Below are 21159 nucleotides of genomic sequence, written 5' to 3'. Positions count from 1 at the left end.
TGGCACCGGCTTCTATGTCCTTGAAATTCATGGATAATAATTAGTATCATTACTAGCCTACATTACACACCTATTGGTCTGTAAAGACAAATGAGGATGGAAAGCTTTATAGGCTCCGGGCTATAGCTGACTATAATTATTATTAACACAGGGATACTGGAAAATGTGCCTATGTTATTGGGCAAGTGCCAATCTTGTACTTACCTTTGGAGTCTCTGGAGCACCTTGAGGCAGTCCCAAGATCCAGAGGCACACGCTGGCATTTCACTTTCCAGCTGGGCTCAGGCTGTCGACCTTCTGGCAGGCAATCCCAAGAGGCACTGAGAAAGACCCCAGACCGCTGCGTCTGCCTGATGCTGTACATGTGCTGTCACTGCAAGTCCAGATGGGAGAGACAGAGGTTATCAGGTCCGAGTCAGCTGGAGGACTTGCCTGCAGCAGATATCCATGCTGCTAAGGGCACTTCAAAGCAGAGGGGAGACCCACGGCTCCATCCCAGGGGACCAGCTGGGTAAATCCCAGGGAGCACCCAGAGATAAATCATGCAGTCTGGCCACAAAGCTGCACAGCAGTGTAGACGCAGACACACTAGTCTGGCTTGCTTGCAGAAACACTGGGCTTTTCTGTTCCCCGAGAATGGGGTAAGCCTTTTCTGTAGGGACAGCCATCAGCCTCTGCTTTGACATTAGTACAGACCATGCTGGACTGGTGTCAGAAGTGAGCTGGTTGCTGTAAAGTTATCTTTAGACTGTACTACACACGATTATAGAGAGACTGTAATCGTAACTGGCCTTCTTCATTACGAGTGCTTTTAATCCTGTAATAGATGAATGCTCTACAGACCAAGACACAATTATTTTACATTGAATGCTGCCAGTTTGGATTCCCGATTTCAGCTTTAAAAATACAGATCTCTAACAGCAGAATAAAAAGCTAGCTCTGAGGTCTGTAATAACACGTACCTTTTAACTGGACTGGAAACGTATCCCCAAACACTACAGAACATTGTGACAGTACAATATATTTTGTAGGTTGCCTTCCATTGCTAAGCTGGCTCAGCATGGCAGACACGTCCGTGTGACAACTGGGCAAGTCATGTTTGATGCCACATGTTTGTGACACAACACTGTATTTGCAAAGCCCAAAATGTAAACTTTGTCCAAAAAAAAAAAAAAAAAGGAGCAGATGAATTAAATTACGGGACTTAGGGTACTTGGACTTAGAATGGCCTCTGAGCCATCCTGCTGAATACTAATGCTCTTCAGTCAAGCACGATCCCTTATAAAGCCACAGCTTGTCTGGCTCAAGTAGCCATGTGAGCCCTGAACTCCCCTTGGCTCCCTTAGATCCAAGGTAGGAGGAAACAATAGTCCCTTAAAACACTTGGGACCAATTCCCAGGTTTGTTACCTGTTCTGAGCTCATTCCTTTCTCCCACTACGGGCAGTGCCAGCTTTACCTGAGCTTATAGCACCAGTGTCTGGACTTCGACTGCTCTAGAAGTCACTGTCTCCAGCAAGAAATTGTCTCAGCTTCACTTAATTTTGCTGGAATCCTTCTCTGCTCTTTGACGCAGCGCTGCACCCCACTGCCCACGACAGCTCACACACAGATAGGGCAACGCAAGATGAAACAGGCAGTTTCCATCAGTCTCTCAAGCAGATGTGGGTGAGCGCAGGCTTCACTATAGAAACTCTACAGGCCACATTTTTGGCAGATTCTGGGCTATATAAACAAACAGGCAACATGACCTGAGCTCCCATAAATTTCCTGAAAATCCTTAATGACTCTAAAGACTTAATAAAGTGTTTCACAGCAGAAGCAGCAGCCGGTAATTATGGTTTTGGAATCTGTGAAGTAGCAAGCTGAAGTCCAGCTCTGTGACTGAAAATGCAAGCAGTAATAATAACTCTTTCAGAGCACAACAGACTTCTTTTGCCATCATGTACCCTGCTCTGTGAGCTGGTGCGTCCCTAGCCAAACGTGCTGTCAGCAGAAGCTTTAATCAAAGGGCAAAATACATTAAATCTAAAGACAAACTCTTGCGGATGGAGTTGCAAAGCATTGTGAAAGTTTAAACTGTATGTTAGAAGACCATGATTTAGCAAAAATTGTAAGAGGGTAAGTACAGTCTTCTGCTGGAAGTAGGACATGCAGGAAAGGTTTTGGACGTGCCGTGGATGTGAGAGGTTTGTCACTGCTGTACCCTGCTCCTGGGATCCATCCGCTGGGGCACCAACACCACGTCTGCATGCAGGTGGATGCACGTTAGCTGAAGCAGGGTTAAAAGAGGGGAACGAGAGAGAGGGGTCGCAGCTCCCGCAGACACTCCTCTGGATTCAAGGGGAGTCACGGTCTCTCACTGGTCATTCAGATCATCACAACTCTGGGAAAGGCACTCCCAATAATTAGACATAGCAAAACACAGCCACACGCATTGCTTGGAAAGGCTGCCAGCTCTGACTTACTTATCTATCACATTGCTCCAACTGCATTTAAAAAGTTTTTCATCAGCACTTCGGTCATCTTTTCACCCTTATACGTGGTGCTGTTAGCAAAGCCCCTCTTTAAAGCCTACTGAAGGATTTTGAAAGAAAGCAAGCTTGTTAGTTTTTCCTTTTCCCTGTCATTACACAAGAGTAGTGCTTGAGATCCAAGTTTCTATTAAAAAGACTAAGTTAAGCTCTTGCATGATGTCTCTAGAGATGCATCAGTCAGTGCTTTCTTACACATTCCTTGTACAGCAACAGGAAAGTTTGTATACCAACCCATCTGCAGCTATTCAACTGCAAAATCCCTTAGAACGATATCTATCCACAAAACAGCAACCAAACTCCTTTGAAACTTCTGCAGTTAGGCAGTAGAGAAGAATTTTATGTTTAATGCCTCAATCCTAGAGTTGGAGGACTCCACTGATCCATATTACTGATGGCAGCAGGAAAGCCTACACCTAGTAAGGGTGCAGAAGAAAAGTCAAGATAAAGGGAACTTCAAGGAAACAGAACTCAAGTGCACAGTGAGCCCTATACTGCCAGCCATTGTGTTAGACTACTACTGGCGAGCGTCCTATTTCAGAGATCATGGCAGAATTCGTTAGTTGTTTCTACAAATTTAGAAAAAAATTATCTCATACGCCTACTGCAATCAGTAATGCACTAAAGCAAGTAAACACCACATTTGTTAATGTTTCCAGAGACCTTTCCATTCCATTGGTTCAATCTGTAGAACAAGAATGTAAATAGCTTAGATTACTTATCTCATTAAAAAAAAAGACCTCTCAATTTTGCAGCTATGCAGCCCACAATCTGTACAGACAGCCCTGGGATACTAGTGAATAATACAACCTTCAGTTCTTCTTTAGCAAAACAGATGAAGTTTTCACTTGCTCTTCTCTTACTGGTGTTTTTTGGAAAATACAGAAAGGAAAAAATTGTCAGACAAAAATAGTCTATGTGTCACTTCAAACCAATCACCAGGGATCTGGACTCAGCCCGTTGAAGTCAGTGGAAAGATTCCTCCCAACTTCCACAGGGTTTGGCTCAGACCCACACGAATGTGCTTCGTGCAGGTGTAAGTTTACATGTTTCTTTTTAAATTGCCTGAACAAAGACTGCCCTCAAGAACCACCTTAACCACAGCTGCATTTGTCTATAACAGGGAGCTTCCACCCTGCCTTCAGCAATGTTCCTGGTCCCGGGCCAAATCTCCAAGCCAGCACATCCCTCTATCTTCTCCTCCAAACCTGTCACTTTCATATGGCCCACATTTGTAAGTGTCCAGACGCATAGATCTGGCCTGCCTCTTCCCTGCCTGTTTTGCCTACATGGCTAACCCCACTGCCACCCAAGCACCTGTGCAACCGTCAGAGGTTACCCCGGAACTGCAGCGTTAACCTCCCGCATCGCCCTGGGAGCTCCCCTGGGGAGATGGGTCTGCTCTCTGCTGCTGGCGGGCAGGGCAGGGCAAGAGCAGTACATGGCAAAAGTTTCATCGTGGTTTTCATATACGTTTCTATGTATGTATATTAAGAACAGCGTTTTATCCTTCTAGATACTCCCAAGTAAACTGTGTTCTGAATTTGTTCTGAATATTCCAGAATATTGCATGAGGATCTGGGGAATTTTATTCCATCTGGAGGTAAAAAAGGCCAATTATTTTCATTTATTAGCTTATGGTAGCTGGAACCTATCTCCAGGTGTATCAGACTCAATGCCTGTAAGGCTCCACCACGTAACACAGAGATCACTAACAACCAAGAAGTAAGATAACCTCTCGCCAGCAGTTCTGGAGTTTAGTGCAGAAGGAAGAGGTGCCCATATTAGCAGTAGTTATGCAAACCAAACAGAAAGTGAAATCAATGTGAACCTTGCCTAAATAGGTCACTTATCTGCTTGGGTTTCCCCCTCTACCCCCCTGCTCCCCAAATGGTCTTTGAACATTCAGAGTTCTTCAAGTCACTGAAGGGACAATTACACACTCCACTAAGCACAAAAACAAAACTTGCATAATATATAGAGGTGAACTCAGAGGGTTAAAGGACACCCCTGGGAGCAGCAGCAGTGACAAATAAGCATGTTGAATGTTCCTTCACCTTTCTGATTGCTCATTAAGCTTTGGCGTGGTTCCATGTATGAACTCATTGCACCAAAACAGGCTTACTCCCCGCTATTGGGCTTAAACGTACAATACAAACAGGTCCTGGGATGGGCAAGCGCAGGGGATCCAAATGTGCTAAAGGTAAGTCAGACTCTGAAATCCACTGTACTGCAGAAGGCTATCTGTGGCTCTTCACAAGCTGAAAATGAGTATGAAATGTGCCAGGGACAACACATGCAGGGATTTATTTGTTTTGCCAGAAATGAAATGGCATCCATCTCTAATGCTTGAGCACAGGACGAGGAATCAGGAGAGGCTGGCTTTCTGCCTGGTTCTGCTGCTCACTCCCACACCGACACTGTGCCACTTTCAGCACTGTACCTTTCCCTGTGCCTCAGTTTCCCCATCTACATTCTGCAGATCCGTAGATCAAAGCTCCTGCATGCTCCTTAAAGAAAGGAGCACTGAAAAGAAAGCCAAAAGAGGGAAGGAGGGAATGAAAAGGCAATTCCTGCCACCGTTAGTCAGCCCTTACTTTGCCCGAGTAAGAACGATGGGAGAGGTGAAAGTAAAAGGAACCATAAAGGCTGGAAGCACTAGGTTTCAGACAAGTCCACCGTGACAACTGTGCCCCTTTAATAGAGGGGACGGTTCAAATCAGCAGCCCTAAACTTGGTCCTCCTGGGCTTTGCTCCCTGCCAACAGTATTCAATGTTCTGCTTTGTCTTTCAGAAAGAACATGTAATTGCTATCGTTCATTATTTACAGATGTGCAGATATCTGAATCTACTCAACAACCATACTGAGCTGCCGGCCAGAGCCAAGAAGTTAGGTTCACAAGAGGCTTAGAAAGACTATCCTGAGAGATGAGAATTGGGTTTCTGGTGTTCAATGCAAGCTATTTGCCCCTTGAAAACACCTGCTGGTTTCTTCCCTTGCACTCACAGGGAAGCAAAAGAAAATTTCATGCTATTCCTTATCTGCCTCCTCTGTATCCTTTTGTCAGTTCCCACCAGTGGCTTCCCTATCAGGTGTCACATCTGGAGGGATGTAAAGCTGACAGGCAGAGAGATGCCTGCCCAACCATCTCAGATTAACCACTTCCATGCTTTTCCCTGTGTAAATATGGGTTCACTCACTGGGTCAGTGGTAGGTAAATAACTGGAGACTGTGGAGGTTCTCCCCCAGCTGGGGACAGCATCAATTGATATGAACATCAAACATGTGTTGACTTTAACAGTCTTGTAAAATGATAGCAATGCAATGCTGTGATAGTCCCCAGAGTGACTCCCTTCAAGACCGACAGAGTAGGAAGATGAAGAAACGTCCATCTCTACAGGAGCTCACCAAGCATGCTTGGGAGGAAGGGAGCAGGAACCCAGCAGCCCACAAACAAGGGTGTAGCACAGTGAGAGGAGTCATACAAAGCGAGCATTTCACTTTTACTTTGGAGGATTAAAGTCTTTAGAGGATGGGCTCACAATCATGCAGCACTGCTCCATCAGCCCATTATCTGAGAAGAAGGTGGGGGATCACTATGCACAAGGAAAAATAAATTCCTAGTGAAGACTAGACCATTTGATGGCAAAGAAACCCAGAGCAGGTCCCAGATGCCTGGCAGTGGACTAGCAGGGACCAGCCATAACTGATGGATGGCATTTGCAAATCACCAAGGTTAAAAATTCCTGATAATAAAAACCACAAGCTAAGAAATTTGGGGCATCCCCAAATTTCTGTGCATTTATCTAACACTTGTCAGACAAGTTGAGATTCCTGTTTTATGTGCGAGCATCTAAGACAGAAGCAAAGCAACTTTCAGAGGATCTCTGACAACAAAGAGGACTTGGAAATTTAAAAAATGTGCCAGCTCCTGGGCTAATGTCTCAATCACTAGCCATTTTCTTCAAGCACAGGGCAGCTAAAATAATGGCTAAGTTACAATAGTTCAGGGTAGTAGATAACAGGATTTACAGGGCTAGGTTTAACAGGATTGAAGGTTAAAAGGATTTTAAGGTTAGGGTTTAAAATAACACAGCAAAAATGGAAATCCACAGTTACGAAGAATGATCTGTATTATTCATTTCTTTCTCCCTGATCTGCACAGACTGTAAATCAACCCAGATCAGGAGACGTCACCAGCCAGTGCTGTCCTCTCCAGCCCAGAGCACTGGACTGGCAGCCAGGACACACGGGGGGGGTTTATTTTCCAGGCTCTGACACTGAGCTGTTAACGTGACACCTGGAAAGTCACGTCACATTTCTGCTTCTTCTCCCACCACCTGTTTGTTCAGCTTATTGTTGTTGTTGGGTTTATTATTATTATTTCTACCACTACTGCTACAGGCACTACCACAGGAACCCCCCTCAGATACCAAGATCCCATTGCGCAAATCACAAAATTGCGCACAGAATTCTGTTAAAAAACCCTCAAACCTCCGCTCCCAGGAGGAATTTATGCCCTAAACCCAAAGAAACAGGTGGAAACAGGCAGATAGGAGAGTGCTGGCACCAGGGAGGCAGGGCTGCCCAGCACTGTGCACCCAAGCGAGCCCCCCTCGCTGCGGGCTTACAGAGCGTCCTGGCCGAAAAGGGCTGGTCTCTTTTGGGGTTACTAATCATCACCATGGTATCAGCAATACACAGTTTATATGCGCAAAGCTCCTGGGATGTACACAGGGGATTAAAGCACAGGGAAACAGATCCTGAACGACCAGAAGAAAATGTTCAATTCACGCCTTTAGTCTTTTCTAACAACTGCGCTTCTGCGTATTTGAGCCTCTCTCTGAATATCGCTGGTTACAAGTATTTAACACGAAGCAATGCCAGGAAGCACTTTTGCTTGGTTTTGTTTTTCTGTGGATGCAGAACCCTGCCTAAAAAAATCACCAGCTAGAAATACTGGACTGTCGTGGCTGCATGGCCTGGATTTTTCTTCCAGTACCATGAGATTTCAGACGGGTGTGCTTCTTGGTGTGCTATGCCTGGTATGTACTGGATTTGATTATAGGTTTTCTTGCACTTCTATCTTCATTCGTTCTACATCACAGAGAGTGTGGAATGCATGCATTGCCAGCCCAAGGAAATTAAGATGTGACATTGTTTTTCAAGGACATATGCTTGGGGCATATGTTTTTCCCTACTTCTCCTCTATCAATGCATAAATCCCAAATGGAGCTATCAATGAAAATAAAGGGAACAGTGCTGACCCAGTTTAAGGGCTGATTTCTTTTTTTTTTTTTCTTTCATTCTTTTGCCTCTCAAGGCCAGAGACAGAACAGAGGCCACAAGCAGAGCTGCCAAAACACATGTGCGTGTTGGACATTTTTGTCTAAAAACACTATGAAGTGCTAAAATATTAAATATGTCAAGCAGAAAGGTTTCCTCTGGCCTTCGGAGGAGTTCTGCAAATGGCAATAAATATGTAAAAGAAGAATGCTGAATAATCAAATGTGGTTTCTTTTTTTAAATGTAAATAGTAAAAGCTGAATGTTAGCGAGTTGAGGCTGAGTCCTGGAGACTCCACACTTAAGAGCGGACACAGCCTTGGGCAGAGGCAGGACAAGGCTCTTCAGCACCGCTCCTTCCTCTACCCTGGAGGGATCATTTCTAGGGGTAAGAGACGTATAGCATCTCACTAGCAAACATGCTGAATTGTGAGCTTCAGGACCAGACATATTTGGATCACAGGGGTTTTTTTGCACCATCCAATCTAGGCTCTGAAATTCAGAATAAGCTTGTCTTTTCAGTCCCCCTGTCCCACTCTGAGTTGTTCAGAACCAGACTTTGGACTCAGGGCTGTTTTCAGTCCTAACACTCTGCTCAGATCTTGACTTCTCCGGCAGGACCGCCGGTAAGGAGAGGATGCAGACAAGGATATTTGAAAAAGCAAACGCTCGCCTTAAATGAACTCAGTGGTGACCCCCCGAATTCAACCCCCAAAGGTCAGTAAACAGCCACTGAATGGCAGCAACAAACCCTGCTGATGAGTTTGAGGACAAGCCAGGACATAAAGTCCACTCTCACTCCCCAAGCGTGCCGTATGACTTATCATCACTGCTATTATTGAGCTGTTTGGACCACGGTTCCCCCCCCACATCGTGCAGCACCAGAGACGGGGCACTCCAAGACAGCAAAGGGAGCGTAACAGAGTCCTAAGCTGTGTTGGTGGCACTTTTTTTTTTTAAATTATTATTATTATTATTTATGTCTGCAAGACGCGCTGAAGTAAATACCAAGTAATTATGGTGTTCTGAAGTGACCTTATGGAGCATGTGCTCGAGTCCATGGACCTCGGCCAACGCTACTATTGTGGATTTCATGCCAAGGCTTGGGAGAACCCTGGCTCCCTCCCATTGTTTTCTTTGGCCGGGCTCTATGGATTCTCAGCCTGGCAAGAAAGCCCCATTTTAAAAGTACTGGCAAACATCGTGCAGTTTGTCACACCACGGCTTATGATTTAGGACCTTGATTTAGGCTCAACACTGGGCTCTTTTGTTTAACTGTGTTGGTACATCATTTGCAACTTTGTATTAGTTAATAAACATCAGTCGGCTAAGAGCGTGGCATGTCCAGTGTTGCGGTGAGGATTTTCCCTTGAATATACAATCCGTAGTGGGAATGACTGAGGGAAATTGAAACGGCTCTGTCCGTCAGCCGGGGGCTTAAGCTTGTGTAAACAAGGCTTTCTAATACAATGGATGCTTCAGTGATAAAACGATATTGCTGCATACCTGGGTAAACCCAGAGCTGGAGGATAAGTATTTGCACTTCTCTCTTTTGTTTAATAGAAACTCTTTTTGTTTATGATTCGACCTCAGAAATACAGGTGAAATTCAAGGGGATTAAAAAAAACCCAAAACCACCTCTCTGGCTCCACAAATCCATCTTACAGTTCCCTCAGGCTTTGCTAGTACGTAGTTATAAGCAAAAAATGACTCTGCAAAAAACAGCCTTTTGGTAAAAACCAGCTCTTGCGCACTTTGTGTATTTTGGAAACCATATTCGATCATTTTACTGGCTAAGGATAGCAAAAACCAGACACTGAGATTCAGACTCCTCCAAATCCTCTGTGCATGGGGAGGAGGGGGAAGAGGGCAGGCTGAGTATTTAAAACCAAACTAATGTGAAGGAGAAAAGTCTTCTTTTAGAAATAGAGTCAAACAGTTCAAAATCTCTGTACCTTTGTGACTAGCACTGCAGAAACTCAAAAGAAAAAAACAGCACTCTATGCTGCTTATTGATTAGAAATTAATAAACCAGCCAGCTTCTCCCTGAAATAACTGTCACCTTTTTTTGCTGTCAAACTAATCAAGGATAATAGAACACAATTTTTAAGTTATGGATACAAATGAGCTAGTAAACCAGGTAATTAGTGACCATACTGGATCAAATCACCAGTGACTGAGTTGGCCAATAACATAGCAGAGGTGAAGTTTAGACTAGAGTCAGTTCCTACTAATACTGAGCCTAAAAAATCAAGGATGTGGTTAGTGCTACCTCTTGGCCCCTGCAGTCATTACAGATTCCTCCAGGGTCCAAATAGACAAGGAAACGTTTCATTTCCTCCACCTTTAAGCCCAGTGCCCCTACCTTCGCTATGTAACACTTGGTAATTCCTGCTTTCTCACTAGAGAGCTTTGTTGGTTGTATTTTACAGTCTCTCTGTGATTCAGGGGAGGACTGCTCAGAATTTGAGCTAGGAACTGACAAGTGGTGCCACTCTAATACATGTATCTATACAAAAGGTTGTAAATTCCAACTCTTACTTTCTTTTTAACACCTCAAAAGTATACGTGAAAAATATCAGAGAGAACTGCCTGCCACTGTTCCTTCTATATTGATAAAATAGGGAAAAAAGGGAGTAATGTTACTTCATGACAAACAAGAGACAAGCATGACTTTACCCACTCTCTAAATTCTTATGGCATCAAAGTTTGGTGATGTCACCTCTAGTCTGTATCTCACACCAACAGGTTTCTCTGGGCTCCTGGCTGATCAGTTTGACACAGCACAGTCATGTTTTTCTCCTTTTATACACCTTGTCTTGGAAAGCACAGAAGTCATCCTTGCTTTGTGGTATAAGATTGGAAGTATGGCGGTATGACCGTATTCTGCTCATACCTAACGGCGGTTGTAACTCCATCTTGCTCCAGCCTTTGGCACTTCTCCAGAGCATTTCTAACCAAACCAGATTAGCAAAAGCCAACCCTGATCAACACGTAGCAAACTGGATCCCTGAATAGCTTGGAAAGTCCCTCTCTTTACATTTGTGGGTCTTTCACAGTGTGAGAACAGCCACAAGCAATGCAAGGTCCAAAAAACACGGATAAACCAGAGCCAACTGCATGAAAGGTGTCTCAGCACCTGTTTCTGGTGGGCTGTGAAGGGCTCCCACATGGCTCAGCCTCAACGTATTCATGGACATAACTTACGACCTGATGAGCTGCTGCGGTTTCTCACTCACAGCCTCAAAAATTCTCATGGCTTTTCTTAAATTACACCTTGATGTTCCTTTGCAACCAACTGGAAATTGATAAAACAACCCCTCTTGGATTAACAGTGTAAAGGGTCAATCTCCAGTCACCGGACCCAGTGTCAGACACGTGGTGCAGCTCCTTGGTACAAATCCCATTTAAGCTAAAGAAAACTAAAGTGTGTGTACACCCAAGCCCACTCTTAGGTCTATGTACACTTCACACCAGCCCCTGTGATTTCTGGTCCCAAGTTCACACCCAAACAGGAAAGGGACTATTTTTTGATTCAGGTGTGACTGAAATCTCACTCAACTCACTATTCTCATGAGAATTCAATGCCGGATCTCACTGAGCAGCTGACCTGACTTCAGTCTCGCCATATGAGGCCAAATCCTAACAGAAACCACCTGTGGTATTTCAATAATATTAAATCCAAGCTGAATTCAGCCTTGTACCTGACTCACATCCAGCATCAATTTCCTTGGCCCACTTCTAGTCTCTTGCTGTCAGCACTCCAGGGCTAAGAGTCATGGAAGAATAAGCCGCATTCTGTTAAACCTCATGGCCAACGCTGCCAGCTGAAGTGTTATCCCTGCTATCCATACTGGGGATGGTGATGGGGTATGAAACAGAACAGTTTGTTTTCCAGATCTGATGCAAGGTTTCAGTTATTCAGCTTGCAGTTTTGACTACAAGGGGAGTTAGCCAGCTCTCATAACATATGGATGTGGTTCATGGCTGTTTCCTATAGGATCTGGAAAGGTCTGACGCATGACTCTGTCTCATTGCAGCACTTGGAATTGGCTGTGATGCACCGGAGGAGGAATTCCTGGGAAAGGCCGGGGCCTCTCCAAGGATGGTCCCCAGTCCTGGCACTCGCTCCCTTCATAGTTACACCAGCTCGAGAGTACAATATTGCAAGGTTTGCTCATTTAGCCAGCTTCTGGCTGGATGAAAGACATATCACTTTTTGCTAGTGACCGAGTAGGAAAACTCATTTATTGTTATATCTTTTGGCCATATTTACATAACTGTTTCTAATCTCTCAGCTGCTCTGTACTGGAAAGCAACAGACCTTGTGTTATGTTAGTGTGTCAAACATAGGCACCACGTATCTCTGCAAAGGGGAAACCATATGAACAGGAGATATGCCAGGTCATTTCAACCACAGCATATAAGTGAAGCCTCATCAGGCCATACTGATTAAGGAATTTAAGCAGTAAACAGCCCACTGATTTGCTGTTTTAATTACACCATTGTTCAGCCTCATCTTCCCCAGATCCTGCAGAAGCTTGCAGATTTATCCTTGAGCAAAATGACATCTAAGATGCTTTTGCATCTCCAGTCTTCTGTTCTCCTTCCCATACTCCCCCCTCCTGCGAACCTGAACTGTTCCCAGAGGACACGACCACACAACAGCAGGCCTAGCTCTCCTGTGCACCCCGCAGCTTGAGAGCCCAGGTGCCCACATGTCCCCCCAAATCAAGGATAAAACCTCTCTCCATGGCCTTGTTTCTTTTAGAAAGACACTGAATGCTCAGGGAGGGAAGGAGCTGGGTTGAGTTCAAACAGCTTCTCCTTGTTGCAAGACCAGAGGATCAGGGATACAGGGTGCCTCCACTCATAGCACAGGCCCAGGCAATAGCTCCAGATATCGCCCTTCCACTTGTGAATGCCACAGCACAAGGGCTGAAGGTCTCCACCAAAGAGACCTGATACCACAGTGGGAGGACACACCTCCTTGCACATAGCCCAGCAAGCAGCACCAGGTTCTGACCCTATTGCTGCCAACACCATGAGGGAAAGGTGATATCAGCAACCAGAAAATGAGAATTTGGATGTGTGGTGCAAGTTCGTCTCACCGATTTAGGTATAAACAAGCAGAAATGCAAACAACATTAGCCAGAATTGTTTATGATAGGAACAGTGACCTGGCATCTGCCGTTTCATCACTGATTTCTGTTAGAAGAGGTATCCTTGTCTCTATTTGCCACCAGGACAGAGGAACTTCTTCCAACTACTTGTATATGTGTGCCAGAAAAAGTAACTGAAGTTATGTTCATGTGTATCAAAACGAAGGAGGGCCACCAGAGGTTCTGAGGACAGGACAGAAACGTCATCCTTGTACAGAAATGATTCACTAAAATGAAGATAACAATAGCAAAAAGATTAATAGAAGATCAAAGGAGAACGTACTGCCTTTTTCCCTTAAGGGCCTGATACAGCAACCATTAAATCAATGTCAAAAGTCTCACTGCATTTAGAAAAGAATTTAAATATTTTTGGAAAAAAAATATATTTTGTACAAAATGTCATTTGTGTTGAAAGAATGTTTGGACAAGAAAATAGTAACTATTATTATTGGCATTATCACAGAAATAAGGCCCCAGTTGTCCTTTCTTAGAAGAGTTAAATTTCTCCTATTATGAAACAGGAAAACAATCTCTGTAAGGAAAAATTTTCCAGCCAATGCCCATCCAAAACTCCAGGTCACCAGCAAATATATCCAAATACACAATAAGGTCACACAAAGAAATACAGAGAACAGCCCTCTTTGTCTAGAATATTAAGTACTGGAACAAATAACAGCAACATCCTTATGAGTAGTTCACATTTTTCCCAGCATGGTTCTTCCATGATGAGGGTTACTTTTTTTTTTTTTGCTTTTTTTTTTTTCCTATCACACTGTATGGATTTTTCTCTCATCATCATCTGTCTCCCACTCCATTCCAAGTAAAGCAAGTAGTATGTCTTCTTCTGTAGTCACCAATAGGTGACTACAGATCTCTGGAGCTTGCAGATACTGCTAGCCCAACCAGACGCCTTTTATTGTTGTTTTGGGGTGGGTTTTTTAATGAAAGAAAACACTTAAATAACTCTTCTCTCACTCCTCTCCAGTTCTGTTCTCTGTTTCCTACAACACTCATGCTACCCAATCCCATCTCCTTACTGCTTTCATCTTCTCTGCTGTTCCTTGGCGCTTTTTCCCTTGCATGGTTTTTTTTGTGCGAGAAATGGCTGGGCTTTCTCTAACTATAATCCTTATCAAAGAAGCCAACAGATGACACAGGTCTGACCACAAGTCTGTCATACCAGCCTTTAGAGGGGAAAATACCGGTTTGGTTGGTTCAGAGATCAGAGGTCCTTCACCCACCATTCTAGTCAAAACCAGAAATTATGCATCTAAATTATAGTTCACTCACTTACAGGTAGAGTATAAACATATCATAATGGTTACTTTGAATACCCCACTGCCTTTCAGATTTTTCTCAGCACATCTCTTACCCCAAGATTTTCAACAATGGCTACTACAATTTCTTACCCAACCCTAATCCCATACTTCTCCTTATACTATATAATTATTTCTCCTGCTGCAGTACTGCCTTGATGTTATTTTTTTTTTAATAAATCGCATTCAGTGTTGGTACATGTGGGCCCAATTCAGGAGAGTGAAACTTCAGCTGCTAACACTCACAAATTTGGGGTAAGTTGGAGCCTCCCCAAGGGATGAACATTTTGGATATACGCACACATGGAAAAAGAAAGATTTAGAAATGTTAAAGCATGTGAGTAATGCATAAATAGCTCTCCAGGTTGGGACCTTACAAATGGGGGGAATCTCTCAACTCTGCAAGCCTTCTTTTTGCAACAGTAATTTTAGCCAGAGGGGTCTTAATAGCTTCACAGGCTTTTAACAAATGTTTTATATACTGTGGTGGCAAGCTAAGGAGAAAAAAAGGAGGTAAAAAAGTTTGTGTGCACAGAATTTCTTAGTTATACTTCTCTAATCCTCCCATAAGTGGTATGAAGGAGAGTCAGAACCTATTGAACCAAGGTTTGTTTGCTCAGTCTAAACATTATTCATGATGTGAGCTCCAAAGAATTTGTTCTTTCCTCTCTTAGTTCCTGTATTTTGGACAACTTTTCAACAAAAAGATCAAGCACTATCTCCTTTCAAAGTGCCTCTAATTGGGTTATTACTGGGAGCATCAAATACACACATTTATTATTATTGAACCTACTGCAAACTGAGGCTAGCCAATGCTCAGAGGTCACTTCCACTGGCAGCAGATAGCTATTTTGCCCTGTTCAAATCTTTTTTATGTAAAGGAGTAAGACACCTCCAGTGTCCATCATGATGGAGTTACACGACTGACCCCTTCTTGAACAAACTTTGCAAACCACGAGCATCCACATCTGAGCAGAAGCCGAGATTAAATACAGTTGTTTGCAGAACTTTTTCCTGCAGAATTTCTCAAAGTTCTTGTCCAAAAAATCTCCCTCCCATCCCACAGACATCCTGTGCTGGGTCAATAGCTCACCGCCTGGCCCTATCTCAACCCACGCCAGGGACAAAGGGAACTTTTTGTTCTCCTGTAAGCCAGAACTCCTATTGCTGCAGTGGCTCCACCACAGCGGTCACAAGCCGCCCCACACGGCCCTGCCCAAACCAGCCATTTCTGGGGACCGTTCCTCTAAACCTGAACGGCTCTTCACAGCCATCACTTCCATTTCTCAATCAAGTGAGATTATCCAGCTCTTCATACCAGGATAGCAAAACGCTCTTCTCTGAGCCGCCCAGTGTCAGCCCATGGTGGCGAGGGTCTCCACCACTGCCCAGGGGAGAGGTTTGGAGGTGGAACTGGCCAAAATCCTTTGGTTGAAGGAAAACAAAACAGGAAGTTGTAGGTTGGCTGGATGTGTACTGATTCTAGCAAATTGTTTCCATTGCAAAACATACATCGGGGGGAAGGGGGGTAAAAAAACATTTAGATTTTCTAAATCAGTCATATCAGTAATTTTTAAAATTAGTTCACTATGGTTTTGAAGCATTCTAAAGTTTGAACAAAGTACATCATCTGGGTTAAACAACATTTCATTTGACCTGAAGTAATTTCAATTCTGGAGTTAGTTTTGTTCGGTTTTTTTTATCCTGCCTGCTTAACTCAAAGTCAAGACCTTTTTCTTCTGAATTTTCAGATCAGTTAAGCAAAATCTGAAAAATTTATCAGTAGTACAAGTCTAGTTGTGAATTATCTGTCATCCTTGCATGAAAGACTCTCACTTGTTTGGGCATTTTATTTTCACTTAGAGTTTCTGTACCCAAAGGAAGGGAAAGTTGAGATTTACAGTTCATTCATTTCCTCAGGAACAAACCTAGAGCTGTGAAAGCAAGTGTTCTCAGGTTATTTCTTCCTATTATATTGTACCATTAACTCAGATGGTATTGTCAACTTCCGTTTGGGCTTAGCTTCAAGACTAATATTAAACTGTGTTGCTGCATAATTCTGTGGCCATTTCCTTAGCCATAATGCAGGCTAATAGGTTAACCTTGGCTTTTGGTAAGTCATAAAATGGAAAAAATTCAGTTATAGGAACTTTAGAATTCTTACTAGACAGCACACTGTAATTCTTGTTCCTGAGTCATACTGCAAAAGCTTTTTATAATATCTTGCGTTTGCTGTCAGAGCAAATGATTACACTTCTGTACTCTTCCCCAGCCATCCAAAAAGATATTTGAGATTCTCTGCACAGCGAGGGATGAATGTGCTGCAGGGAACACACTCACAGGCAACGTGTGCTGGGGCTGCAAATCCTGAAGCACAAGAGTACTATTTGCATCAACATATGCTCTGTCCAGGGCAGGAATGCCCTCACGTGCTTCACCCACTGTGAGTGTAGGAATAGATTTTGTTACCTTTTAGGGAACACATACAATTGACATCAAGGATATGATTCAAAAAGCATCCACAGAGCTTCCCTGTTCACAGCACGGGCTGCCAAGGACAAGCAGGTCCAACTGTTGTAGCTGACCAAAGAACATCTTTCCCAAGAGAGGATCTATCAAACCAATCTCACTCACAGATACGTCCAAAACGTACCACATTGCTGCTGTTAAAGTTATTTTTTAAAATGTGATCCAGCTTACAAACAGAAGTACTTGCCTTCTCATAACCTCTGGCTGGTACTAAAATGATCCAGAGGTGTCAAATCTGACATGACAGCAGAAAGCGCCCACCTAACAGCACTTGCAGTGTGGATTGTTGATACAGGAACTCAAAGCATGCTGGACATACTACATCTTTCTACAGCATGCACGGCAAAAAAACACTACAGACTTTTCTGATTCATTTTATGTTCGGACACCAAAAGTAGAAGCTAGATCTCACAATTCCTGATCCTTTACAGTAGCCACAAGAACATCTGCCCCAGACACTGCACCTCACCAGCACTTCTACACCAGACATCTGATAGAGCAACTGAATAGCACTCTCCCATTGCTTTCCAAAAGCAACTAGGTGTAGATCTTAATCATCAGGAGCAGAGGACTGACCTTCTCTTGAGTTATTTTCTGTTGATCTTTCGGTATGAATTGAGAAGATGAATTATTTTCAAAGAGAATATAAAATGACTTAGCAGAAAGCCAGACCCTTACATGCTAGCAAGATTGGTGAAACACATCCTGTTGCTTTGGAAGGCATCAGCATGATGCTGCTCATTCAGTCTTTTCCTGGTGACCACTTTGGAAAAGAAACAGTCACACAAAGGCAGGGAGTTTCACTGCTCCCTATGGTGCACATCACACAACAAATCTGGCAAACACCTGTCCCGGGAGGAATCAAAGCAGGGTCTCGCAGAGAAGGATGAATCAATGATTCATGTATTGAGCACTATCCAAATTCCATATGTGTCCATACTTCCCATTATCCTGCTGTTTGTGAGCATTCACTCTAATGGGTGTTTCACAGGGTAATTGCCATCCTTCTTAACAGTAACTCGATCTGCAGGTCAGGAAGAGAACTGACAGTTGAAGCAGATTCCCCATTATTCAGTATTTCCTATTCTCCCACTTTAAAAAAAGTCAGTTGTCTTATCTTGCAGCAGAAACAATGACTAGCAAATTTTCAAGGGGACAACTCATGAACAATTCCAGGGCTGAAAACTGTTCATATCAACCATCTGTCTAATAACAGCCCCATGATACTCAAAGGGAAAACACATAAAAATCTGTGTCCCTATTTTGGCACCCCAGTAACACAGCTTGCTTTTCAGAAGCACTCAATATCCAACAGCCTTCTTGGAAGTCAACATGGGCAGGAGACAGCAACACCAGTTTGGACCGATAATAAGCAATAGAAAGAGGTGACCTTTACTACATCTGCCTTCACCAAGCTGAGCACTGACTTGGTCCCTCACATCCACACCATCAGAAAGGCAGGGCCAACAGGAGGGAAACAGCCAGCACACAGCATCCTAAAAAAATCCCTCCATATTACTCTGACATATTCCTAGGGGCAAAGGTGGATGCAGAGACCTAAGGCATGCATAAAACTTCCTCATTTCCCTACAGCAGGGGTTTGTTATCAGCTTTGTATATCTGTATTGCTCTAAACCTTGCATTTAACAGACGTACTTCTAGTAACCATTTCTAAATTAATAGCATTTAAATGCTGAATATGGGCAGCCTGCAGCTACGTGTGCTGTAGAAGCAGATCTTGCAAGCCTGACTCATAGCAGTAACGGCTTCAGTATCAGCTTCTTAATTATGATGGAAATTACTGCAGCAAATTACCATAAAGGTTTAGGAACATTCAGTCCATTCTGACCCTTCCGGGTCTGTTGCAATACGTATTTGCTTTTTTCTTCATAAATGTTAAAATGCCTTCCTTTTTTTACCAGCCTTCTCCTTCTCTTGGGAACATGGAAAGAAACTACTTTTCACTATGGCAAGGTACCAAGAAGACAGGTGGCTTCATGCGTAAACAATGATAATTGGGAAAGAGGTGATAGAAATTCCACCCTGCATGCTTCCAAGTCTAGCACACAAGTTCTCCACAGTGTATGAGGTTGCTTGAGGCAGAAAGGGGTTACCCACTCCACTAAATTCTAACTTAAAATCATTAACAGGTCTTCAACCCACCTTGGACCTTCATCCACTCCAATTTTAGAGCAATTACTCCACAAAGCCAGGGTCACATACTCACAAAAAAAGCGAGAACACCACTAGCTGAAGAAACTGATCTTTTGCACCAATGTAGTCTTTACAGTCTGACCAAGGGAGGCAAAAGCCTTATACTATGCATTTGTTTGCAACTGGTAACTTTTAGGGAACATAACAGCCTGCATAATGTATAGAAATTCTCTGGGAAAGAACTAAAGCCCTATCAGTTTAACTTGGTGTCTTTGTTTCTGCAAATATAGTTTCTAAAGGAGTCTGAGTGTTGAAAATTATCATTTTGCCACTTTCAGAGAACTAGCATTGCAAGATAAGTCAGAACAAATTCAAGGCATTACTCCATTTTCAGCAGGGAATTCCTTCAAGTTGGATTAACCAAGATTTACTTGGTTTGCTATGTTCTCTCTGCTCATGTTGTCTTTGTACAAGTTCCAGTGAGCTCCACTGGAATTACTGTACTGATAGGGTCATGCCAGGGGAGCCTCATCTGAGATGAACCAGATTTCCACTGGCACTTACTGGATCTTAATAGAGCATTTGAACTTGCATGTACTGACATATATAGGCTGAGAGAGCGAGGCTGTAGGACCAGCAAATTGGCCTTCAGCTTCTCACGTGAACTTGTATGGCGTGATCAGTCACCATGGCTTTTTTTGTCCCAGAAACAAGCACTTCCCCCTGTGTTCTCATACCTCCGTGGATTCGGAACAGAGTGTTCCTTCCCATGCTCCAACCAGGAGGATGATGAGGGGCTGGCCCCAAGGGGTGATAATGAAAATGCCTTGGTAATGAACCCATCTGGTGATGTCCTCATTGGCCTGGCTTTCAGTGCCAAGAAACTCAGCAGGGGTCACCCGCTCTTTAAAGCAAACATATGTACAATACGTACGGATTTTACTTTCCCTGCGATTTCCACCCCACCCCCCACTGCTAATGTTTTAAATACTTTCCCTGAAAATACTTCTCTACAGGAACGGCTGCTAAGCAGATCTCCAACTTCGCTGCTATGCAATCTAGTGGCCTGACCTTTTCAAGGGAAGAGTGTCCCAAATGAAGCCAAGCATTTGGTGTGACAGGGCCCACACTTCCAAACCAACACAAGTTAATGGATATCAACCCCCATATTACTAATCTACAAAGGCCAGGATCTGCTTTCTGGCACTGGGGCTGAATGACAAGGGGCACCACCCTTGTCCACAGAGACAGATGTTCTTCCTTACCGAAAGAGTGCATCTTGGCAATACTGCCTACCGAAAACAGTCTTTGGCCATGCTGTCTCCAGATGTGCCTGGACATCATCTAGCAGAGCAATAACTGGCCCAGGCCATAAGCTTGTCACCAGGGTGCTAACACTGAACAGTCAGTTGTGTGGCAGCCCTCAAGCTCATGCCCTGTTTAGCACACTAGAAGTATCCTAGGACACCAGCTAGCCCAGACATCTCCTGCAGGACAAGCTCCTGGCACCCAGAGCCTGGAAGTGACACACCAACACCTTCATCCACACTCAAACTCCGCAGCATAGGTCCAACGTCCTCCATAGACAAAGCATTGACTCTTGTCACCTCCTGACAGACATAACCACAGCTGGCGAGCCAACAGGATGAAAGGTCTGAAAGGGAAAGGAACCCACCGTCACCTGTGCCAGAGGACAGACACTGAACCAGACTACTGCTGGAGGATTTTAAGGAAATGTCCAGCAAATAAAACTAGTGGGACAAGCAGCACCTTCAGCCCCACTGGCCAGGAGGTCTCCCATAGCTCAAAAGTGCCCTCCTCTGGCTGATTTTGACAGACTCATTTATAATTGCCGGGATAACACTTTCTGTGGGAAGGCATCATTAAAAATCATCTGCAAAGTGATCACTGAAGAGCCAATTATCCTGCAGGAGAAGGTTTTTCAAAATGGTATGAGAGATGGGCCAGCTGCACCATGGCTCCCATCACAGTGTGCAGGAAGCAGCTCAGACCTGCAGGGAACAGCCACCCTCTGATGAAGTCCTCAGCCAGGGCTCTCCGTGCAGGTCAGCTTGTGGTTCTGAAGCCTCATGTTTTATGGCTCTCAGCGTAGGTATGGAAAAAAACCTTACTTTTCAGAACTCAGTTCTGAATTATGAAACACAATTTTCTGGCTCAC

The 21159-nt window shown here is 43.9% G+C and overlaps 1 long non-coding RNA gene across 2 annotated transcripts in view; it reads right to left on the bottom strand.

The window, feature by feature from the left end:
- The window catches only part of LOC142603886 (uncharacterized), a 204972-nt gene that overhangs the window by 129649 nt on the left and 54164 nt on the right, over positions 1-21159 (bottom strand). For both annotated transcript variants that reach the window (XR_012837792.1, XR_012837791.1), the window contains exon 3: positions 205-373. This is a non-coding gene — a long non-coding RNA (uncharacterized LOC142603886). The remainder of the gene's footprint in view (positions 1-204; positions 374-21159) is intronic.

Source organism: Balearica regulorum, chromosome 14 (genome assembly GCF_011004875.1).
Source record: "Balearica regulorum gibbericeps isolate bBalReg1 chromosome 14, bBalReg1.pri, whole genome shotgun sequence".
NCBI classification, from domain to species: Eukaryota; Metazoa; Chordata; class Aves; order Gruiformes; family Gruidae; genus Balearica; species Balearica regulorum.
This window is presented reverse-complemented; position numbering and strand designations above follow the sequence as displayed.